We start from the raw sequence: 5,329 nt of genomic DNA, 5'->3' as shown, positions 1-5,329 counted from the left end.
GACCAAGTTTGACTGGGCACCCATCAACAGAGGCAAGTAAATGAAACCCCATTTTCCCCAGAGCCCTGACTCTGACCTCTTTCCATACTACTAGTTCAGTCCTCACACCACTGGAAGAAGCCACCCACCCACTGTTGGGCTCAGGTACCCAACCTACTTAATTGGGTCACATGAACGGCTACACTGTTGTGCCTCTGAGGCCAGACCGATTCCTGAGATGTGTGTGTGCAGGCTGCAGAGGTGCTGCTTATCTGTGGATTTGGGTCACTCCAAATTGACAGTAATAAAATGTAAGAAAAAGCCTTACTCCCACGAGGCATTTGAATTGGGGCTTGCAAACTAGAAGCCCTGTGGCTTGCAGAATGTTTTGACCAGTGCTATATTTTATTTAAATATTAAATGTGGATGTTTCTAGACAGGGTTTAAAAACTGTCTAATTCCTGTCCCAACCATCCCTAATACCCTCTCTGCCCTGAAGGTATTTGAATTTACTGCCCCTCATTAAATTAATATTTATCTATTTGTGATATTTTTTGCAGCATACATAACACAGTCCAAAACAAGATCTTCCAGATCAAAAGAAGCTCAATTAAAGGAGGAGAGTGACTACCTGTATAAGAACATCTTGCAAAAGTTAGACCAGGCAGAAATGCCTATAGCAGTTTTCCATATAACGTGTATCAAACCACAATCAGGAAAGCTGCTTGTCAGCTGTGGCTAAAACAAACAGAATATTCCCCTCAAATGAATGGTGATAATAAGTAAAATTTCAGAATTTCGGTGAAAATAAATTTCATAATGGGTGGATGCAGAATACTATGACAGAATGACCTCGGAGAAGAGCTCATTGTTAGAACCAATGTTTTTTTTTTTTTTTTTTTTTTTTAAAAACTTCACAAATCTGGATCTATGGAGATAAAAAGTTTGTTCCTTCCTCTAACTGGCTTTTGGGACAATGAGCAAACCACACACTATCTGTGATTCCTGAAAATGTGGGTGGTGAGATGATAAAACACTGAAGACCTCCCTCTGCCCTATTTCCTGGAAGGGACCTGCAGGCACAAGAGTAGAAATGAAATGTGTGTCAGCACTGACCCTGTTCTTCGGGAAGGAGGGATGCAATATGCTATTGCAGCGTGCTGTGGATTGGTGGAATTGTGTCCCCCAAAGGTCATTTATTAGAAGCTTAATCCCCACTGTAACTGTTGAGCATGGGAGGTCCTATGATGTAATTGAAAGGTGGGGCCTTGAAGATTGAGTTGTAGGTGCAGCTGTGGTGAATGGATTAATAATGGTGGTTGTGGGTGTGGTTCTGAGGGCTCTAAAAGCAGAGCACATGAGAGTTTCCCTCTCTCTCTACTCTGCCATTTTCTGCCATGTGAGACTCCTGGGTCACTGTCACTACCACTAAGTCCTTCATCAGCTGTGTTCCCTGGACTGTGGACTGCCCAGCCTCTGAAACTGTAAGCAATAAATTGCATTTCTTTATAAATTACGCAGTTCCAGATATGTTGTTATAAGCAACAGAAACAGACTCATATGTAGCATCTGCCACGTCCTGGTGGTCATGAGTGAGTCCTGTGGGATTTCCTTTCACCATGAGAGAGGTCAGAGGAATCCTGACCTGTGTGGGTCCCAGTGCTCGCCACTGTATATATGTAGCATCTGCCACGTCCTGGTGGTCATGAGTGAGTCCTGTGGGATTTCCTTTCACCACGAGAGAGGTCAGAGGAATCCTGACCTGTGTGGGTCCCAGTGCTCGCCACTGTAGGATTGCCAAAAAGAACTTAAAGGAGCCTTTTTATTTTGGAAGACATCAGCCAGAAGACAACTGCCTCACTGATCAACTGAGGGCTGGGGTTTATATAGGTAAATGTATCAAGGAGACAGGATGTAGAGGCCTCAAGAGTGAGGGACAGCTGCTTTCAGTACAATCTAGTTAATCATTAAGGGCTAGCTACAAAGAGAAAACAAAGTTAGTTCTATAGTGTACACATGAGTGGGGGGATGGGTTTCTACATTTACAAATTTCCCCCTTTTAGTAACTTCTGCAATCTTTGGGAATGAAGGAGGTCACAGACATCTTGTCTAGTTACTTTCTGCTGGACAGTATCATTGAATTCTAAGGAATCCCCATGCAGAATTTCTGAGCCTGCAAATGAATTTCTTCAAGGGTTACTGTATGTCCCAATAAACACTGTCCTGGATCCCCACTTCTTATGAACTCATAGGCCCAGGCATGTCCTTCCTGGCTACGAACAAATACAAAATCTGAAAGAGCATCTCCTGAGGCTGCTGCTTGTAAGGCCAGTCTTTCTAACCATAGATCCATGATTAAGTCACAAGGGGTCAGCGGGGATCCCTTTTAGAACCCAGGGGCTGATTTTATAGTGATATCATAAGGAGTGTCATCAGAGCTCCCATTATCCAAAAATAGTCAGATTCCATTTTCATCCAAAAAGGAGTGTCCTTCAGTAGACATCAGATACACACAAGGAGGCTTAGCATAGGGACCTACCTTCAATTGTGTCAACTGAACCTGAGAAGCTATTCAGGTGTCCCAATCATGTTTCCCCACCTCTTTATGTGCAAGAGTGACAGAATGGTCCAGAACTGACTGTGGTTTGGGATGACATCTCATAGTGGGAGGGATTACCAGAGGTAGCCAGGGTCTACGAGATTTACACTGAAGAATTATCTTTCCAGGCCTAGCTAATCCACAGGAAAATAAATACAGTGATATTAATCATTTTCATGTAAATTTCAACTTTGAATCTGTAATGGGCTGAACTTCCCAGCCACCTGGATCATATCTGTTTATTCTGGTATGATGTACCCAAATTTTCAGTCCTTTCAGCTTTACTGCTGTGTGGGTGACAAGTAACACACTGACCCATCTTGGCTGCAGCTGTGAATCAGGGTGTTTTTCTCTCCGGATGCTGAGTAGGACTTGGTCACCAGGTTTTATAGCATTTAGAGGGACATCTGTTGGATAAGACAACCCGTTAGAAGCAAACTCATGTAACATAAAGTAGCTCCAATCTGTTTTACATACTGTTCTATAAGCAATTCTCCTTTTGGGGAGGAAGGATTGGTAGGCCTGGAAAAAGTTTCATAAGAACTTAAACCTACCTTGCTCCTGGGGGCTGCCCATATCCTTAGTAGGACCATAGGTAATACCTGGACCCAGATTAAATTTGTATCCTGACAAAGGATGGCCAGGGCTCTTTTCAGGGTCCAATTCATCCATTCGTTTTTCCTTGTGCACTGTCGTGTCCAAGGAGTATGTAGTATCCAATTTATATTTAACAGTCTGGTCACTTCTTGGGTGCTTTTGAAAATGAATGCTGCTCCATTGTCACTCTGCAATGTTCGTGGAAACCCAAAATGGGAAATAATCTCCTGCAAAAGTACTTTGATCACTTCCATGGCCTTTTCTGTTCGAGTAGGGAAAGCTTCTACCTGCACAATAAAAGTGTCTACTAGAACAAGCATATTATGAAGGTCTCCTGGAGCCTTGGGCATCTGTGTGAAGTGCATCTGCCAATGCTCACCTGGGTAAGTGCCCCGCCAGTGCACCTCTGCTGTTGGAATCTTGGAGTTCGTTGTAAGTTGTGGCTTCTGTCCTCAAACGGATGGGCCATGCTTTAGTCACATATTCTCATTGCTTAGAAAAATATGCCACCAATTGCTTCTGGCTTCCCAAATTCTGAGTCAAAATGCCTAACTCGATCCCTCGCCTCTCTTGTACAAAGAGGTCAAAGGGCTTCCAAAGATCCAGAAGGCCCAGAGCAGGGACAGTCAACAATCTTTCCTTAATGGTCAAAAAGGCCTTTTTGGCACACACCAGTCCACTTGAGAGGTTCTTTTTTTTTCTCCTTTTAAGGCCTCAAATAGGGGCTTGGCTATGAGCCTAAAGCCTGGAATCCAGATGTGACAAAAGCCGGCCATTCCCAGAAACCCATGCAATTGTTTACGGGTTTTAGGGACTGCAAGTTGGGAAATGGCTTCCTGTCTATTGGGCAGTAGATTTCTTTGCCCCTGTGAGATTTCAAATCCTAAATTCTTTACAGTTGTTTGGGCAATATGAGCTGTCTTAGGGGAGACTTTATATCCTTCTGTGGTTCCTTTAACTGATCATGACTGAGAAAAACCGTTTCTTTGCCCCTGTGAGATTTCAAATCCTAAATTCTTTACAGTTGTTTGGGCAATATGAGCCGTCTTAGGGGAGACTTTATATCCTTCTGTGGTTCCTTTAACTGACCATGACTGAGAAAAACCATATAGGCTACTTCCACTAAGTGGGACACAGGCAGGGTTAAGACCCCTTCCAACTTTTGCAGTTTTTGTTGGATATCAGGTGAACTTTTTCTGATAAAGGTCATATTAGCCAGTTAGGTATTTTCTGGATTATTTAGGTACATGTGTATGTATTTACAGTAGCCTTCCAGAATCCATTCCAGAAAGGCAGATGTATTTTAATAAGGTTCCTGCCTTAATTCATATACTTTCTTCAGACTTTTGATTTTAGATACCCCCTTTCCTCAATCCCACCATGCCCAGAAATGTTGGATCCCACCATCATCACCATTATTGGTCGCACTCAGGATTGCAGGAGGGGACAGCTTCCTAGGCGCCACCTTTTACCAGGTCGTTGGGGTCCTCAGCATATAGTGGCCTGGCTTCTTCCCTGCCTTTCTCCAGGACTGATTGGTGTTCCTCTGAGGTCAATAAAACAGTGAGAAGATTCTGTACGTCTGCCCAAGTAGGGTGGTAGGTGGTGCAACAGACTCAAAGAGTTCAGTCATTTTAGTAGGGTCTTCCCAATAAGTGGGTTTATTGTGTTTCCAGTTATAAAGGTCAGAAAAGGACTATACACCCACATCATTCTGGCTGGTTGTGCATCTTCATTTAATCCATCTATGGGCATTCGTCTTAAGTGGGGATACACCCCCCTGCAGAAGGGGGCCCCCAGCCAAAATGAGCACCCTTTCGGGTTTGAGAAGGGGAGAACATGTTCTCAGCTGGGCCAGGCTCCTTTCCTTTGAGTAGATCTGGGGATGGGTACAAAGTCAGGGTTGGAACTCTGGGTCCCTTGATATTATAAAGTTGGAGTCGAGTAGGGTAGTAGTCCTCGGCTTATTAGTCGGTGGTTGTGTACCTGCTTTTCCTCGGTCCCCAGCTGGCACTGGAATCAAGTGGAGGCCAGGCTGAGAATGGGTCCAGGATCCGGATCAGGGAAATAATGCTGGATAGATAAAGGATGAGGAGATGAGGGGGTCATAGAGATGGACAGTAGGAGAGTCCCTGTCTCAGCCACTCATGCCAC

This window comes from Galeopterus variegatus, unplaced genomic scaffold (assembly GCF_000696425.1).
Source record: "Galeopterus variegatus unplaced genomic scaffold, G_variegatus-3.0.2 Scaffold2682, whole genome shotgun sequence".
Lineage (NCBI taxonomy): Eukaryota > Metazoa > Chordata > Mammalia > Dermoptera > Cynocephalidae > Galeopterus > Galeopterus variegatus.
This window is presented reverse-complemented; position numbering follows the sequence as displayed.